Genomic DNA, 19,908 nt, shown 5'->3' with positions numbered 1-19,908 from the left:
ATGGGCAGAAGCTTACCATACTATCTGTTTTTAGTCATTTCCAAGGTCTCCATTATAGAAACATGGAATTTTTTATGTTGGAAAAGAACTCCAAGATCACCAAGTCACTGAACACCACCATGTTAACCAGACCATGGCACTGAGTGCCACATCCAGCTGTTCCTTGAACACCTCCAGGAACTCCACCACCTCCCTGGGCAGCCCATTCCAATGTTTGACCACCCTTTCCAGGCACTCCCAACAGCTCCCAACACAGATTTGGTTACAAGCAGCTGCCTTGTCCAGAGGACCTTAGAGAATCCTGTTTGGATGTCAAGGCTCCCACCTTAACACTGTCATTGCAATCTAAAGAAGTAAAATGGCATTTTTAAAATGTATTCTTCAGAAGACATTAGTGTTTCTTATATGAATATAAACCTTATATAAGTGGATGAGAGACAGAGAAAAGAAGTGGAAGAAATTAATGAGTTTGTGCTGCTTTTTATTTAAGAGGAAGAAAGTAATCAGACTTAGGCAATCCTGAAGTATACTGGTCCAATGTACTCAAGATAACCGAAGTATAAAAATGATCCATAACCACTATAAAAACCCTATTCTCTTTTAAAATATGCCTAGCCATTATCTCAGTTCTTTCTTCCTGGAAACAAAGCTGGCATCAGACCCAAATATGGATTAAGCTTTAACATCAGACAATGTATAAACAATAGTCATTCATTAACCCCTGTGGCTGTAATGAACCAGAACGTACCAGGTATTGATTACTGAACAGAAACTTCTAAATATACAAACCCAGAACCTGTGCTGGAAACAACACAGAAACCACACAATAGGTACAGATGAAAATAAAAATTCACTGGTTTGCTCCACAAAGCAGGAGGTAAAGTGTTACCATTTTAATTTCTATCACACTATATTGCAGACAATTATGACATAACTAAGTGTGCCAATAAATGAAGAGCTGCTATATCTAGACTTGGATTTACTGCCATAGTTGAGCCAGAGCATTTTAAAGCCACCACGACTGCTACTATGATTTTACCAACCTCAGTGCTTACAATACATCAGTGCCTTAGGCTCAAGCCTAAGCTCAAGTTGCACCAAATGCTCTGCAAACCCTTAGAAAATAACAACTCCTGCTCCTCAGAGCCCATAGCATTAAGCCTAGCTAGGCAACACCATGAAGTTTAATGGCTTTCAAGCTCCTGTTCCTTTTAAGCTTCCTGGCAGATGCCTTGATCTTTCCTAAAAATGTGCATTGAAGCAATTTTTTACAGGAACACGTTAAGATTTTCCTGCTGAATACATTGTCCAAAGGAAAACAGCCTGCTGCCTAAAACGTGCAAGAGCAAACCCAGGAGCTCAGGGGCTGGTCAGAGAAGTAAACCCTGAAATTCATCTCATGTGGTGATAAATTAATATCTTTAAACTGTAGAGGACAGATCCTCACCCCTTGTAAACTGTCAGCATTTCACAGGAGTCCTTTGATGTAACTGTGAGCTCACCCAGCTTTGTCTCAAGACATTTTATCTCAGGTTAAAATAAGAGATTGAACAGAGCTCAGGTATTTTATACCTGTAATGGTACAGAAAAATATTTGCACTTGACAGTTCTTTGTCATGAGCAGTGAGAGGTTACTCTGGCCTCTTATATTATATATATTACTCTTATATTATACTCTTATTATATATTATACTGCGTATCCTCTTAGCAAAGTAACAATCCTAACACTGCTTGTGGTTACAGAAGTCCTCCAGCTGAAACAGTGCTGGGTAGAAAATGCAGATTAAGATAGTTTTCAGGGCACTTCTCTCCCTCCTTCACTTGTACACATACACCACTGGGCAGTGCTCAGGACCAAGAAAATCAAACACTTGTAGAGAATTCTAAGTTTCAACTTACCTGTGAGGCCAATTCTTTCTCATAACAACTGAGTATTTACTACATTGTACTACACAAAGATGTCTAGTCAGGCAATAAGGACCTTTCTGGTGTATATGATGTCACACGTTTCCACTTTCTCTCATGTGATTTTACACACTAAAATTAATTTCTAATTCTGTTGAAACGGATGATGCAGGAAGTACACTTCAGACAAGCAGAGAACTAAAAAAGAAAACAAAATTAAAAACACTGCAGAAAAGTTTAAAAAATAATTCAGAATTATTTTACAAAACCAAAGGAAAAAAAATACAGTAAGTATAACCACAGCACAGCCATTCTGTAAAGGAAATATGTCCTGGTTCTTTGGCCTCATGTCAATGGCCCCATCTTGTGTTCCAGATATTTTTAAAGCCAACTTTACGCAGTAAATAAGGATGGAGGTGGGGAAGAGAAAGAGAAAAAAAAGCCCCATCAGACTCCTCTTAGGAAAATAAGACTTAATTAAAAAGTCTGCCATTGCTTTGCGCTTAATTAGGACTAACACAGCTGTTAATAAGCTTCTGATTGATAGTAAACTTGATGTCTGCACAGAAAACTACTTACTTGGTTCAAAGATGCTGATAGCTTCATGCAGAAAAAAGATTCTGTTTTGTAATTGTGCATAATGTTAATATTTGAAACATCCTTAAGGGTGATTGTACCTATTAAAATTTCATATGTGAAATGAGAAATAAATGAATTGGTGTTGCATTTTTAAAGGATCAGATTACTGTTGATTAAAGCTTTGTCTACACTTGAAATTTCCCAGTAGAACAGCTCTACTGGTGGTTGTAATAATAGGAGAACAAGCAGAGAGAGGCTGCCAGCGACTGCTATTAAAATTACAATGTCATACAGACCTGATATTTAATGGGTTATACAAGGCTGTGGTTATAATGTGGCTGTAGCACTTAATACTGCCAACCTCGCTGCTGCTACTGGGGGTGAAATAGGAAAAAAATGGAACAAAAAGCCAGTACAGCTGCAGTTGGGAAGTTAGTGTTTGTCAGCAGAGCTGAGGTACAGATTGGAGTATTTATCCAGAATGCTTCCACAAAGAACTCACCCTGCCTGAGAAATTAAATATCTAGCAATAATAAGTGAAGAGGAACTTGAAGGACAGAGCAAGAGAGCAAAAGACAAGTAAAATAATTTGGAAGAAAAGGAAGGAAGCTTTTGGGAATGGTAAATTTCATACAAATAGCAGGGAAGAGAAACAGGCCTCTAGAGGAAAAAGAGAAATAAGAAAATCCCATGCAATCTACTTTTAATTTTTCAATAGCACTCCTCCATGTAACAAATACAGAGAAGAGACTAAAATAAGCTCTGAGGGTTGAAAGGGAAACACGGAGAAAAGCCACATCAAAAGGAGAAAGAAGAAAGGGATTTGTGGAAGAAAAAAAGAAATCTTTTGGCAAATGAAAAAAAATCAACTGAGGAAATGAAGGTATTGAAAAGGAGTGAAAAAAGAGGATAAAGGGGGGAAAGGGGATAAGGAAGAAAAGGAAAAAATAGGTGGATCTTACTGTAAGAGCTCTATTTTGTTTAACAAGAGGTTTAATGCTAGGAGTCACTGACAGAATGAAAGTTTGTTCTCAAACATTTGGGACAATGAAGTTCTACTCTTCTGCAGTTCCTGCACAAACTCAACCATTTAGCACCTCCCATCTGTTCCCATCCTGGCAACATCACCTTCGAGATATTTCCCACCTATGTGCTAATTCCTCATTCCCTTCTTTGCCTGACACAAGTCACCTCTGGGCAGGAGACAGGTCACAGCCATGGATCTGACAGGCTGCTGCCTTCTCTCCTGTGAGCCCCAGAGAGCTCCACTGCACCTCACCAGAGCACGCTGATGTGTCAGGACAGCACCGGGCATACGCGAGCCTTGCGCAGGGTAATGCAGGGTGTACAAACAGTCTGTGGCAAAGAACATGAGGAGCTGTGGGAGCAGAATTGTACTAAACCAAAACAGGACAGCACACAAAATAAATCCTGGAGTGTGGAGGAAATGAGAAGTCACAACAAGATCAACTGAGATCAAAGTTAATTCTGTTTGGGAGTCAATCACAAAAGCTGTTCACAAACCAACATATTTTAAAATCAACAGAGATGGGAAATTATTTAACACTTCAGGATAGGAGAATATACTCATGAAAAGGAAATACCTCATTGTCTAAAGGCAAATTACACTTACAGTCTTCTGCTAGTGCTGTAAAAATGACATAGCCCTTTGACGTCAAGCAGTGCATTTCCAAGCTCCCTTGGTTTGAAAGAGCACGGGTGGTACAAAATGTCAGCATGTCTGCTGGGATTGTGAAAATTTCATCTCTCTTCCAAAAAAGTACACTTGGCAACAGAACACCAGCACTGGGCAACAGTGTGCCCCAAGTTTGCTGCTGTGCAAGTGCAGTGATCGGGTAGGACTGCCATGAGGTGAGCTGAGGATGCAGCCACTGTGGTAATGGTGAATCCAGAGGTGCCCTCCAAGCGACTCTCACTAAATGAAAGGAATGAGCAGTGTCACCTCCCAGCTGAGAAGATAGTTATCCAGGCCACTCTCTGACCTACCATCTCGATGTCATGAGGACCAGAAAGCAGCTGGGACTTTGTAAAAGGTTTGAAGCACATCAAATAAAAACAGTGTGACTATTACAATTTGTAAGTGAAGTTGACTTTGCTACTGAGTGGGTGCACAACAAAGAGAAAAGAAGGGACAACTTTCTGCTTAAAGTGAAAATTTTACTGAATTCTGTCAGAAAAATACAGAAATCTGTGGCTTAGACTCACTGCATTTTGTAGAACACACCTTTTTCCTCCTCAACAGGCTTGACTGTTCTGATCTGAAAAACAGAAACTAGATCAATCCTCCCAAAAGGTGCCTGATTGTACATATATTATACAGTGAGGATGAGAGGGATATATTACCTTTTCAATTCTATATGATGTCAAAGAGCTCTTCCTTAGCTTACTGTAAATTAAATCTCTCCAAGGGTTCACATACATACAGTTAATATCTCGGTTCTGTAACAGAAAAATAATCAAGGTTATAAAGACTTTAAAAGGAATTTCAATATTATTTTGGAGATTATAAGGTATTTAAATAGGTGGTATTTTCTCAAACTGATATTCTCAGCAAAATTTCTTGGATAAGCAATTAATCAGATTGTACATATATTTAAGGAAATGTTTTCAACCAGGAGTGTGCATAATTTGCTCACACCATGTGCCACAATGCCAGTTTACTGGCAAGACCTGTCCTTAGGGAGTGGCTTTTTCTTTAGAACAGTAAATCACATTGTAATTTACACTTACGTATAATAAACCTAAGCCAAATGGTAGCTCATCCTTTGAAAATGAAGATTAATTAACTTGTAAAAGCCATTACTCTAGCACCTGTTTTATTTAGAGTTTAATCAACACACCAGAATTTCAGTAGCAAGAACCCCAGAATTCTATTGTACTTTAAAGAACATCTCTTATTCGTGCAGTTTAATATAAGTTCTACTCAAAAATAAGCAATTGAAAGCAACCTAAAATAGCAGTAGCAAATTTCATAGACTGAAGCACTTGTGTTAAAATGCCTCAAGCAAATTTATAAGCAATTTCCTAGAATATTCTCTGAGTGTGAAGCATGAAGTTATCAGAAATCTTTATTGCAGATCCTGGCCTCATCACACAGAGGTCCCCCCCACCCTCTCAATGCTTGTAACAAAAGTAAAGAAAGTGAAAACAAGTAAAACACAACAAAATGGATTTGTGAAAGAAAATTGCCTACCTGGCATGGTGTCTATTAGCACAGAACAAATAAATTACATACATTTTAGACAATTCCATAATTTGTACTCTGACAAAAATACAATCAGTGGATGTCTTCTTACAGGTTAGGAGTTCACACTGCTGTAAGATTTTCTTCAGTGCTAAAGGAAAGCTAAAGCTTTCTGATTAAAGGGTTCAGGGAAGTAAAGAGACAAAACACTTCAGGATATATTTGTCCATCTTTATATAGTTTGCTCATTTTGGCACAAGTAATAGCTGTTTACTCTTGAATTGTTCAAAGTCAATGGATGTCCTATGATTTCTGTCTGACTGGAGCGGGACAGCAGACTTCAGGAGGCTTTTACTCCCCAATATCTGGGTGGAAGACACCAAGAACATGTCAAATTCTCCCTTCTTTTTTTGGAAATACTGATTCTGCTCTGAACTTTATACAAGAGATACCAATCTAGTTTCAAGGGAGTGCAATTTTTAAAAAAATAAAGACTACAATGTTATAAATGCACTAAACAGGTGGGAAGAATACAGATGTGAATGAAATATCATAACAGAGAACAATTACAAAATAATATCCTAATATAATTCTACCCTAATATATATATCATAAAATATGCAAAACTGAGATCATGCAGAAATAAAAGAATTATAACAGATAACTTTAAATCTCTCCTGAAGTACACAGAGACAGGCTTCTTGTCTTTAAATTTTAAACCCAATCTTTGAGACAAAACTTTTTCTTGCTTTAAGAAATGTAAACGACCTTTTTCTTGATCTGAATCTTCACAAACTAAGCTTCTTAATCAAAATGACAGATACTACCTCATCACAATATTTAAACACAATAGAGAATGGTATCTCCATATTATAAAAACAAGAGATGAAGACTTGTATCTTCATGTCTCACAAAAAATATATTCTTTGGTATCTCTGGTCTCTTTTGTGGTTAAAAATTCAACCAGGACAGGATCAGTGTTCTTCATGGGATGAAATTCAACTTTTTGCCATTAAATTAATCTCTTCAGAGAACAAGACAAAGCTAGCAAAACAGCTGAATATTCTTTAGTACAGATCTTTAATTAATAAGAATCAGTGATTTAAGTAATAGTCATAATAATGATTTATATTGCTGAGAAGGAAAAACTTTTTCCTCAGTACAATGACAATTTCTTGACTTTCAAAAATGTCATTCTCTGAACACTCCTGCTAACTCAAATACTATTCAGTACTAACAAGAAGAGTAGTCTGATGTTTTTAAAGCTGAAAATCCCACTCCTAAATACACAATTAGAAACTCAAGTTTCTAAACAACCTGGTCACCTCCAGTGAAAATACTGGTTCAAACAAGAGAGGGAAAATAATTAAAATTGTACACTTAGGGAAAAGTAGTCCAAAGCAGGTCTTCCTGGTGCTCAGGATGATCCAACTGGAAGTTAGAACCACCAGTCAGGAAATCAATCTCTGAGTCACCAGTTTGGTGAGAAGGTGACCAAGGAGGGATATGACTGAGGTTTTACTTACTAGTGAATGTGAGCTTTTTTTGACACATCCTGTGCTCCTAGAAATAAGGGTCATCTGATGAATAGAGTAGGAGACAATTTTAAAACAGAAAAGACAAAAATATTTATTTACTCATTAAATAGTGCATTTCTGGATCTCAAAGCCATGGGCAGCTGCAGAGGCAGATGGCATCAGCATATTCAACAAGGCATCAGAGAGATTCATTGACAACAGGGCCATGATGAATGCTAACAGGATTATGTTGGAATGCATCTTCTCACAACCTTAAGGATAATTCTGAATAATGGGGTACTAAATGAAAGGAAGTATCCAGGCCTGGTGTTACATGGGAGGAAATAGCCAGGCTTGAATATTCTCCCTAAATAGGATTTCCTGTCATCATTGTCAGAGAGAGCATTGACATAAATGATCTCACTCCATAAGTAACTTCTTACCTTCTAGGGTTTTTTTTCTATTTTGATATGACTTCCTACTTAAAAGAGCCTTCACCATCTCTACTTCCTCAGGAACCGTTTCTAAGAATACTTTGCAGTGCTTTTGGGAAAGGAATTTTAGCTCTTTCTGCAAAATAAAAAGAAAACCCAAAGAGTCAGAGGATGACTGAGATTTTCTACTGTCCCTGCTTCTCTCTGTTTCCACACCTATCCACATTTCTTTAGGTTACTGAGAAAATAAATGTGCCCAGACAACACTCCCATTTTATTGAGCCTAATCCACAATGGATAGTGCAAAAATCTATGGATACCAAAGGAAAAATTATTTTTAAACTGATCAGGCCATCTGTCCTCTCAGATCACACTGAAAGATTTGAAATAATTTTGGTTTTATTACCTTGGTTATTCAGTAAGGCCGGCAATTACGTATCTGAAAGTTTGGAAAGAAAGGCAAGCACATATTATACGCAAAGTTTATACACAATTCTGAAAACTAGAGTTGTCTTGTTACTTATTTTTAAGAGATAATATTTGACATTAATATTATTAATCTTCTGACACCCTTTGAGCACTTCAGTAACAGCAGGGATGTATTTTTCTAATATTAATTAATGATATATAGTTACTAGGTAGTTTATCTAGACTTTACAGACTAGTAAACTGCAACACAGGAAATCTAATTATTTTTTGAGGTCACACAGTGGATCCAGCAAAGAGGTCACAAATGAGACAGTTTCTAAAGCTCTTTCATCCATCTCATTAAACTGACAATTCTCATTTCCAACTATTTGTTTTCTATTACATGAGGACTGGTATTTACAAAGCATTTCTTTTGTTTGAAGCAGGGAGCTAAGTCACTTATGCAGCAAATGACCGAGGCACAAACACTCACAGCCAGTAGAAAGGTGTTTTTGGATTGTGCAAAATAACCTCATTTGCTGCACAAGCTGATTTGCATCTGCAATTATGACAACTGTGGGCATAACTGATGACACACATTCTAACAGCCTCTTTTGCATGAACAATTATGTAGTTAAATGTGCAGTGTGCAGTGAATTGCACCCACAAAATCAGAGGCTGAGATTAGCCCTTTTAAAAAGAGCTAAGCCTTACAAAGTGCCAGATAATTGTATACCCCATAAAAGAGAAGAGGGGGTTTATTTCATGACAGTTTTTAAGAAAATGGGACCATTTAAGTTAATTATCTGTGTTGGCTCATTTGAACACCTGTTGGGTTTAATTCATCAGCACCTGGAGCCAGCTGCAGGTAACAGGCCTGGGGGGGGGTCACTAATTGACAGATTATGTTGTTTATGTTTCTTTTTTTTAAATTTCAACTTTTTTTTTTTCTACTCAATTTTTAGTAAGCAAATTTTAATGGGATTCAAGATAAAAATGCAGAGATAACCAGCTACTCTTGGAAAATGCAATGAAATATTTCCTCCATGAAAACATGTAACATACAAAGGTTGAAGCCTGATAAGCACCCATGTTCTGTTTATCTCACTGACATATACACCAATTTTAAAACACCTAGGAGAAGGACTGGTTAAAGTGGTCATTTGCAAGAATTGTTCAATGCATTAGTCTGGAATATTTTAAATAGACACCTTAGGGGAAAATAATTCAGTTATCAATTCAGGGAGAAAAAGTTTAGCTAATACCAAGAGCAGGAAAAAAAACTAGGAAATCCTTGATTTATTATAATTGTACAATGAGAAAACAATAATAATAACATTAATAATTCCACTGAAAGAATTAAAATGTTGTAGAGGTAAACAGAAAAACCTTCAAATTCGTTATGATACACAGTAAAAGGAAGAATAAGATGCCTGGAAATACATCTGATACTACTGGAAAGTTGAGAGAGATGGAGAAAATTCTTGATGCCTTGAGAAGTCTTTTAGTCTAAAAACAAGTCCAATGTAACTGTGGAATTAAAAGCAATAAATTGACTCTGCTCCAAACTGCCCAGAACTGCCAGGATATAGAGTGCAGGTGCACAAAAAGATCCAAATCCAGATAGCTGAGAAAATTTAAGACAGGGAAGTGAGAGCTCTAAGCAGATTTCTTCCCAGAATTGTTAAGCATCCTTAGGGATCTCAGTACTTCATTGACTCAAATTTTTCAAGTCCTCACATACTTTTGGAAATGTGCTTAAATAATTTGCAGAACAGATATGCAAGCATTTTGCTGAAATGGAGCAGCAATTCAGACACAAGAGGATTTGAGCTTTAGGCATTTGGCTTCCTTGTAAAAGTCAATCTGAAAAGAAACAAGAAATCTCACATGCTGTACACATAAATTTTATATTTTAGGATCTTGCTTCAGTCAAGCATATTCACATACCTGTAAATTTCACCAAAAATCACAGTAATAATACAGAGTTCTAAATCAGAGCTCACAATCAATGTGCTTAAAATTTCTTCTGATAGAAATAAAAATCAACACAGGAGAAGAAAAAAAACTATACCACCCCACTGTCTGAAAAGAAACACCAAGTTCCATTAAACCAGAGCTAAGAAAATATCAAATCTTCAGAGTGAGAAATTAAGAAAATGAGGTAGAATATTCTTATAATAATGTATTTAACATAATAATAATAAATTTAAAAAATATAACAATCCATACAATATATAGGTAGGAAATAGAGATTATTTTTTAAATGTAGCTTAAAGTAATCGGAAATTATAATATCAAACCAAATTATATGTATCCATAAAGATATTTATTGCAAAATTAGATTTATGTTTCATGAACATTTTACTCATTGTATATGTAATGTTCTGTGCAGATAATGCAGAAGTACCATAAAGTGGTAACACAGTCTTTGTTAATAAAAATATTCTGCTATCCTGTCATCTATCTGCCTCTTACTTTTTAGCAACTGTAAAAAGTTGAACGTGTCTGGAAAAGTTTTAACTGGTACAGAGAGCAGAATAATCAAAACTAGTAACAGGACTGCATTAATTAGTATTTCTGGTAAATAATTAATCATCAACCCTTTGCATAGCCCCCGGCCAAAACTCTATATGGTCTCAAACTGACAACACATAAACCTCCAGAGGTATCCACTAACTTGGATTGAGCTTGAGGTCATTTGTTTAGCTGTAAGAACATGGTAACTTTTAAATTAAAATTTTTATTGCTAAAGTATTGTTCTAGAATATAAAATTGCTGCACCTATGTTTGAAATGCCAGCTTTAATCATAGAGAATGACTTGTGACTTCATGAATTTTTGGTACAGATGGTAGGGATTTCCTGGTGGGAGACTGTGGTGCCAAATGCATTTCTCTCCTATGCAGAAGCTCATGTGTCACATGGCTCCAAGGGGTTAATTTTTTTACACGCAGAATTCTCTACATGATAATGCACTTTCATGTTCCCCATCTGGCTATTGTAAAATCACAGAGGCTGTGAAGGCACAAGCATGAAGTAGAAACTCGTGTCCTGATTTTCAGTGGTGCTGAGTATCTGCAGCTCCTGCTGAAGTGAGGAGGAAGCCACAGGTGTTCCAGAGCTCTGAAAACCAGGTCGCTATCAGGATAACTTCAGGAGCATTTCCTTAAGAATTTGGCTTTTCACTTTAAGTGTCACTTGAAGTCCCCATTTCTTCTTCTTACACTCCTCTGAAAACCTAGAGTTTGTACTAGAAATGGAAAAAACATTTAACATTACAATATGTAATATATGTGAAAAAAGGAAGCATCACAGGAAAATGCCAATAAAGCAGCTGGGGGCTTCAGGTGGAACATGCAGATGGAATGTAGAAGGTATGGAACAGGAGAACCATCTGCCTAATGAAGCTGAGGAGTAAGTTTTTACAGGAGCGAGTTGGGTGTGTGGTGCTTAGGTGCCACTTGGGGTTAAACCAGGACAGTCCTTTATGGTGCCTGGTGTGAGGCAAAAAGGGTTGAGTAATAGACAACTCTGGCTGATCACCTACAGGAAAGGCTGAAGCATGAAGCCAAAATCACTGTCTTAAGCACAGTCTCATCCAGAAAATTTTCCTTTAAGGAAGCAGGTAAAACTGTTAGAAGTAGATCAGCTGGAGGTACAAATGGCTTCAGTGCATTTCCAGAGCTCATTTCTGATGGTTTCTGACCCAAGAGTGCCTGTAGGCCTCAGAGTGTTGAGGGAATTCTGTCATCAGCCTATGAGAACCACCTGTCCAGATTTAGAAACCATTCAAACTTGATGAAAAAAATGTAAAATATAATTTTGCCTGCAACCAATGCTTAAAGTTGTTGCACATTTACTGTGGAAGTGCAAATGGAAAGCTCCCTAATACAGGGTTGCATCTGTAGGTATTTTGTAGAGAAGATATCAAGTCTGCTACCTACTTCATAAAAGAACAAAATTATTGCAAATTAAAATCTACTGTGTCTGAAATGTTATGTAGTATGGAGATAAGAATGGCTTCCTGTGAACTGTGGGAAGGTCTTGTTACATGCAATGATGTTCACATGGAAATTAGTCTCAAGCTCCATGAATATACGTGGTGAGAAATCATGAAATCACTTGGGTGGCACTTTTCCATATCTTCATTTTCATGAAGCAAAGACAGTGTGGTACTTATAGCATGGCAGGGCAGAGCTGGATGAAAAGTGCCTCATTTTCCAGGCCATTGTAGAGTTACACATTTGGTTGTGGCTATTCTCCCACACACAAGAACGCAATGAAACCTTGGGAAAAAAGCTTCCTGTTCAGCTCTACTCAATTAGCAGGAAGGAAGAAAGCTGCAGGCTAGCCCAGAATGGCTCTTTTGTAGGGGAAGGTGTCAGGTAAAACCAATGCTCCATCTTGAATAGAGAGAGCTATTTATGCTCCCACATACCAGAATACTTTGCAGTGATTCATCGGCATTTCTCTTTCTAAATGGTACAGAAGCCAGCTAGGTAAGAAATTAGGGTTTGCTATCATGGGTTATCTTTCAGTAGAAGCTATGTCCATTCCCTCTCCTTTAATTTCAACTACAAAAGAGCACCAGTGTTCCAAGAGACAGCTGAAAGGTTCAGTATTCTCACAGTGACAGGATCTGCAGCCCAGCCAGCAAGCTCTCAGGTTCCCTTCCAGCACTACATTTCACTTCCCCCAGAATGGCCCTGTAGCTCAAAGTTATTTAATATAAAAAAAAAAAAAAGAAAAATAAGTTTTATCATTGAATTAATCAAACCTGAACCAAACCCATATTTCCACATTATGTCAAAACCTATGGGAAACCAGGTAAAGTTGGTTTGGGCAAGGAATACAGAATAAAGATTCTCTTAGTTAACAGGTTTATCAGAGGCCCATGGGTCACAAGAAAAACATGCTAACGGGTTTGGGAGATTTGGATCAGACCCCTAACAAGTTTTATGTTGTTTAGACTGCATTTTCAAAAAATTTTCCAACCTACTGGGCTCCACTGAGGCAATACAGCAACTTGATGTACCATGAAAGTAAGAGGTACAATATGAGGGAAGAAAATTGCACCTCTTCAAAATTCAGCTATCCTGTAATCATCAAGTAAGTCATTAGCTGTGATTTGGTGGACAGTATCAACTTTCAGAAGTAGTTTCAAAACTTGTTCTTCTAGGAACTAAACCCACAACTTTAAACCTCTCATTTCTGCTAACAACGAGACACATTTTCAACTGAGTGCTTTAATACAACAGAGATCTTTCTTCTTACAGTGCCATGAAATTAGTTCACAATATCATTTATGTCAATTTATTTTTAACATCATTTTTGCTCTTCAGAAAACATGTACTACTTAAAAGCTAAGAAAAATATCACAACTACTATAATTGTGGAATTCATTGCAATGGAGCCAACATTTATTCTGTTAGACCATTGTGTTAGTTACCAGCCTTGGTAACTGCTTCCCAGACCAAATTTTTCAAAGCAGAGGTCTTCCCTTCTTATTAGTTCAAAAGCTTTTCTTCCAAGTTTGCTATAAAAGGTACAAGAAAATTAGGGTCAGTGAATGAATACCTACTATTTTTCCCAGGTAAGGCAAAAACTGTGTATTATGGGACCACTCTGAAATCAAAAAGTTGGTAGGACAGGGAAAACTTCAGAGAACTCTAAAAAAGTGATTCAAGTTCTAAAAATGTGTCTCTCAGAGAGATTTAAAGGGAAAAGGTTATGAGGTTAAGAAGTGATTTAATCTTTGTCACTAGGTATCCACAGAGGCAAAAGGTAATTGCTATTATATGGATTTTTGAAGTAGTAGCCAAAGGTTTACCAAGAAACAACTGAAGTATCAGCTAGAAAATATTAAACTGAACACATGGATTATTTTGTCACTCCCTAATTCACTCACCCAAATCCCTTGGCTAACTTGCTGCCACTGTGTGCAGTCTATCTCAGAAATAATGTTTACTGCAAACACCGTATACTTATCATTGCTTTTGATTTCACATCCAAGTAATACCTTCTATCAAACAATTCAACAATTCTGTCCTAAGAGCCACCACGTTGCAGTGACAAGAACCATCAGTAACTCACGGACCAATGTTTTTAGTGGGTTAACAGCAGTCACAAGGACTGAAACAGCCACAAGACAAAACAGACCACTCTCAATTTCAGCATTGGAGCCCCAGTCAGCTGTCTTTCTAATAACAGGGTTTAGTTCAAAAAAAAGTCATGGATGCATTATAGCAACTACTAGATACTTTGATTCTGTAGGCTTTTATTCTGTAGATTTTTTTATATATGTCAGATTAGTAATACATAGCAGGTGCTTGTATCCCTGAAGTCAATTTTACTGCTGTTCAGAACTCAGCTCTAAATTCTAAAAACCTATGAAATGTGTTCAGTTCTCAGTCTAGAGTGCTATTCTTCATAGAGTAAGAGTAAATTAAAACAACTCTGATCCATAGAAAATTACAGAAGTCTAGAATATCCTTTTATTGCTCTTATAATAAGATACATTTTTCAGAACAAAAAAAGATAAAGCAGAAAATACTGGAAGAAAAAAAGCATCATTTTCAATTCTTCACTCTTTGTTTTGCTATTTAGATGTATCTTCTTTACCTATCTAGTGTGACTGTTGCCTTGTTTGGCCTCATCCAAAGTTATTTATCAGTAGAAATAGGATAATAAAAAAAGAAATGTCAGAAAAATGTGAAGACCTACCCATAAGTGTCCATACTAAGAGCACCTATGTTCATAAAAAAATACCTCAGCTGCATTCTTGTCCTGTATCTATTTTTTGTTATTTTGAGTAAAATACTTGAATATGATTGAATATTAATATGAATATGAATGTGATTTCTGTATGTTCAGTTTAATCTTTCTGTGTCATCTGATTCCTTTACACTGACTGTATTCTTAATGATGTGGAAACAACTAAATAAAAAAGGAAATATATATATTTATTAAACTGAAAACAAATATATCCATATAAAAAAAGAAGTTTCAATATCAGACATTTGGTGTTTCATTTCTGTGACTATGTACCAGCAGGAGTATTAACCAGAAACATCAACTCTAAATTACTATTAGAGAATATATTTTGAAAGTAAGTATTGATCTGTGTGTTTTACTAATCCCATAGAATAGAAACCATGTGATGTGGTCTGTGTTTTCAATCAAAACTAACAAAGATTAAATTCCTAACAGATTTTACATAACACTAATTATGCACAACTGACTTGCAAGAATTACGTAGCAAATACTTTTGAGAAACTAATACTCCTTTTTGTGACCATTTAAAGCAAACAAACAAACAAAAAAAAGAAGCTAGCTTCATCAAATAAATTATTTGGAACAAATAATTTTTTAGTTCTATTCCCAAAACACAGAAGTAGCTACTGAAAAATGTAGTTGTCACATCCTAGTGAGGGATGCCTGTCACTTTCTATCAAAACAAATTACTGTGTTGTTTCATTCACATGGTTTTAATTTTTAAGGTAAAAAATAAAATTCATATTTTGGTGCATTTTCCCCAAAATTTTTAATCTCAAAATGTCTTTGACAAAAGTTTCTCTTTTCTTTTATCCTCCAGTTCTCCTTCCCAATCTCCCTCAGGACTTAAATCCACATGGAACTCAATTTAAGGAACAGAAAAGGGGCAGAATGAATTCATTTCAGGACATGATACCCCAAGTGTTGGCTGGTGACAATGCCCATTATTCTGCTATGCACAGATAGGACGAAATTCTCTCCAGACTAAGGCAGTGACAGACAACAGATAACTTCAGCTGAAGAAATCAAGTTAAGTAGGTGAAACATATCACATGGCACCTCGAAAATCTGTGAAGAAATTTTCTGTGCCTTTAGAAAGGAGCAAGAATTACCACACTTTCTTAATAGGTTTCTTATTGCTGTAATGCAGGAAGTAATTTATTAGGCTTCCCAGGCTTCTTCAGCTGCACAAAGGTTTTTGAGAGCTACTGTGGGGGCCAGAGCACACCTGGAAGAATGAGGAAGAAATCCAATAGTGCAGACTGCCCATGAAAAAGAATCCCCTGACCCTTTCCTATTAGACAGCAGCACATGGGCCACACTCTCTGGGCATGACAGGCAGCAGGACTCTTGCTGCTCTAATCCTTCAATGTGCTGGCACACTTTTGTATTTTAATGGATTTTCTTTTCGCTGGTTACTATTGTGGAGGCTTCTATTAGTATCTGTTAAGATAGAAATGAAATGGGAAGTGTAGAGCACACCTTAAATTGCACATAAAAATCCAGCAGGGAGGCCTTGCCCTGTCGTGCAGAGGAAGCTCTGAGCAGTAACAGAGTTCTAGAGTCACCTCGGGGTTCGTGTCCCCCATCCAGGTGCAGACAGAGCCTGAGGTGGCAGTAACAGCCCTGGTACCAATATGGAATATGCCACCTGCATGGTCAAAGGAGACAGGGCAGCCAGGAATTTAGCAGGGAAGAATTATCTGGAGCCAGGAAGGGTCAAAGAGGCACTGGTAGCAATAATGCCTCTAACAGCATCCTTAAGCCCATTAGAGGAGCACCAGGAGCACGAGCTATTATTCAGGGGGGGAAGAAAAGCAATTTGCAAAAGCAGAATTAGAATCAGAAGATGATCTTATGGCTTTTGTATTACTGTTTTCAAATTAAGCAATAAAAAGGAGTGTGAATTGCATTCTATTAATTCATACACGGTGTTTTCATTCTTGGGTAGTCAACACAACAAGGGGTGAATTAATGCTACTTTGTTCTGACACTGTTGTGATTACAAAATGCTAATTTTAAGAAATATTTATATTGCTAATTATGGAAGAAGGTCAGAAGTTCTAAGCTCCAGCTGCAATCAACACAGTTCACTGCTCTGAATTTTACAAGTTCTGAGCTGTGAATTGTGCTGATTGCAGGCACAGCTCTGGATTCTTATTAGCCAGCCAAACCATCCCAGTTCTACCAAATATTTTATAATATATTCTACTATTCTGTACAAATCCTACTACTGTGATGTAGATATTAATGTCATGAAGTACGACAATAAAACTCTATCTGTATCAGTATATTGTACACATGAATTATAGAAATTAAAAAAAAGAATAAAAATAAAGGCAATAAAGCTATGAGCACTTCATTGTGCTGACACAAGAAGAAAGGTGTGAGCTAATTGTACAGAAAGGAAGCTGAGGAACCAAAATAAAGTGAGAACTAAAATCAAACTAAGACAATCCAGAAAAGAGGAGGTTGTGAAACTGTGTCTGTATCCACATATCCATGTACAAACTCTTAGGTTATTAAAGAACTCAGCTGTATGCAACGAAAGCAAAACAATCACAGAACAGAAATAATAACCAATGAAATAATGGTTTGGTGTTCTAAAACAATGGCATTGAAGTATTCTCTGGTGACAGAGAAGAAAAACACAAACTGGGGAGGAAAAACGTGCAAATGCATTATGACAGAGAAATGTGCCTGAAAAATATGTGATGTTTTAGTTGCATCACAGGCACAGGAATTTACATCCTTTACAACAATTAATTTTCAATTACTGGGGTACCTTTTCATATTTTTTAGCTAGTATAGGTGGGTTATGGTTTTTCAGAGAGGAATAATTACTTTGTAGCTAAGACAAACGTTCTAAATGATCAAAGACTTCAATATAAATAGCCATGTAGTCTTACAAACGTAAAATTTCATTTATTCCTCTTATACCAGCAAACTAATAAACTTCCAAGACATACAGTTACCTGTACAGGGAGACCTGGCAGCCCTGGAATATCTCAGTTACAGAGTTCCCACAGCCAGAGGTGGAGAAGAAAAGCTTTTACCCTGATTGCAGTTTGTGTGATCCATGTCAGAATTTGACCAATAATCTGTAAATCAACCACTCAGTCCTCATTTTTAGATGCAGACAACAATGAAAAAAGAGGCCTAAACTCACAGTTTGATTTTATGGTGCTTCACTGCAACATTCTGTTATTTCCAGACTATTTAGTGGTCCATAAATCAAATACTCAATTTTTAACACTGAACTGTATCTTTTATCTCTTTTTGAATAGAAATTTTTATTGTTTACATACAAGCAATTATAAAAGCTCACTCTTTTGTGAAGACTTAGCATACAGGCTTATTTTTTATTTCAGTGCAAAATTGTAAGTACTTGTATTATAAATGGGTCTGTAGATTTTATATTACCTTTACAAGCTACTTACAGCATGTACATAATGACACCTGTGCTCCAAATGTCACACTGTTGGCTGTAGTCACAGGCACTGATAACTTCATGGGCTGCCAACCAAGCAGAAAAAATAGTATTAATAATAGAAAAAAAAAACTTTTAAATGCTTAAACACAAAGCATGAAGAATGTGCTGATGTGGTATAATTTATTCCCATATGTAAAGAGGAACCAACAGCAGATGTTTAAATGAATAATGTACAGGCCTTAACAATTCATGCTGATGTGTCCTCACTTTTATCATTTAGCTGTTAAGGGGGTGGTGACATTGTGACATCAGCTGTGTGATTAAACTTAGTACTTTTCTTCTCCACAGTAAGTTATTAAAGAAGCATTCATAACACACTGACTTAAAGTTCTGACTTAAAGCAAGACATGACATGAACTTGGTTTTCTACCAGACATAAGGGTAGCACATCAGAACACGGGGTTTTTGCAAAACACAAAGCCTCTGTTTTCTTGAACACATCAGATGATGAACAAAATCTGTGCCAAAATGCTCTCAAATAAAAAAATTCAAACTCACTATTTCAGTCCTGGATTAAAATTTGCAAATTAGAACCTATTCACTACTCACTTTATATTATTTCAGTCACATGTCAGAAAGATGCTGGTTTGGGGCCATCTCAGTGAGATTTTTATCTGCTGCATCATGGGAAATATGGCTGAGTTCACAGCAAGATCTGTGGGCTTTAATTCAAGAATCAAAGGAGGTGACATACTTAGTGCCAGTAAGGAACAAAATAGAAAAATCTTCACACAATGGGAGATTGACAGTGAATATTTTACTTGGTGTTGTCCCACCAAATAAAAACAGCCTGTTGAACTGTGATCTCAGATTTTTTTATGTCTTAGGTAGGCACCAAGCTTCAAATATCTAATTATTATCATAAGGATCTTGAAAGGGTTAACTTAATAGTTTGATAATACCACAACTGATAAATAAAATTTTAAAGGAAATTTTAACCATTAATATTGTCAAACTGGCCATAGCTGCTGTGGGCACTAACTTTTAATGAATCATTTTAAAAATATTTTAAGCTATCAATAATTCATGCTATTAACATACTGAGAAAAGTTATAAAATTATATACATTTATGTCCTTAAATACATATCCTACACAAAATAAAATTACCAACTCGGGAAGCTGATATTACTTTTATATCTTTTCTTCATTACTAAACCAGTCTGATTAAATTTTAAATTTCCATGAGTCTCACACAGAACAAGGGAGGATACAAAAAAATGGAAATAAGACCAAAAGGAAAATATAAGCATAGAGAGGCAAAATCAGAAAGAAAAAATGAGGAGCAGCTAGCAAGGGATGTAACTCCAAATGAAATAATCTATAAGAATATGAGTGGTGGGAAGACAGTGAATAAAGACATCAGTGTTGTATTCAACCAAGAACACAATTGATTGATGATGCTTAGAAGGCAAATGTATTTAATGTCTTCTTGCATCAATTTTAACCAAAATGTCAAGTGCAAGCAGTGGATAGTCCAATCAATATCAGTGATGAAGGGGCAAGACCTCAGTCTTTTACAGAGAAGAGAAAGGTTAGCAAGTACTTGAGTTGGAAATTTTAAAATCAGCCATAACCGATAAAATTCATTCTA

General features: G+C 36.4%; 1 long non-coding RNA gene across 3 annotated transcripts in view; it reads right to left on the bottom strand.

Annotated features, from left to right (window-relative positions):
- Window positions 1-4,591: 4,591 nt before the first annotated feature.
- The window catches only part of LOC117244600, a 41,187-nt gene continuing 25,870 nt past the window's right edge, over window positions 4,592-19,908 (bottom strand). For all 3 annotated transcript variants that reach the window (XR_004498014.1, XR_004498016.1, XR_004498015.1), the window contains 4 exons: window positions 18,264-18,339; window positions 7,650-7,776; window positions 4,849-4,944; window positions 4,592-4,763 (listed from right to left, as the gene is read on the bottom strand). This is a non-coding gene — a long non-coding RNA (uncharacterized LOC117244600). The remainder of the gene's footprint in view (window positions 4,764-4,848; window positions 4,945-7,649; window positions 7,777-18,263; window positions 18,340-19,908) is intronic.

The sequence above is a fragment of the Parus major genome, chromosome 5, assembly GCF_001522545.3.
Source record: "Parus major isolate Abel chromosome 5, Parus_major1.1, whole genome shotgun sequence".
Lineage (NCBI taxonomy): Eukaryota > Metazoa > Chordata > Aves > Passeriformes > Paridae > Parus > Parus major.
Note: the sequence above shows the minus strand (reverse complement) of the source record. Positions and strands in the feature narration are given on the sequence as shown.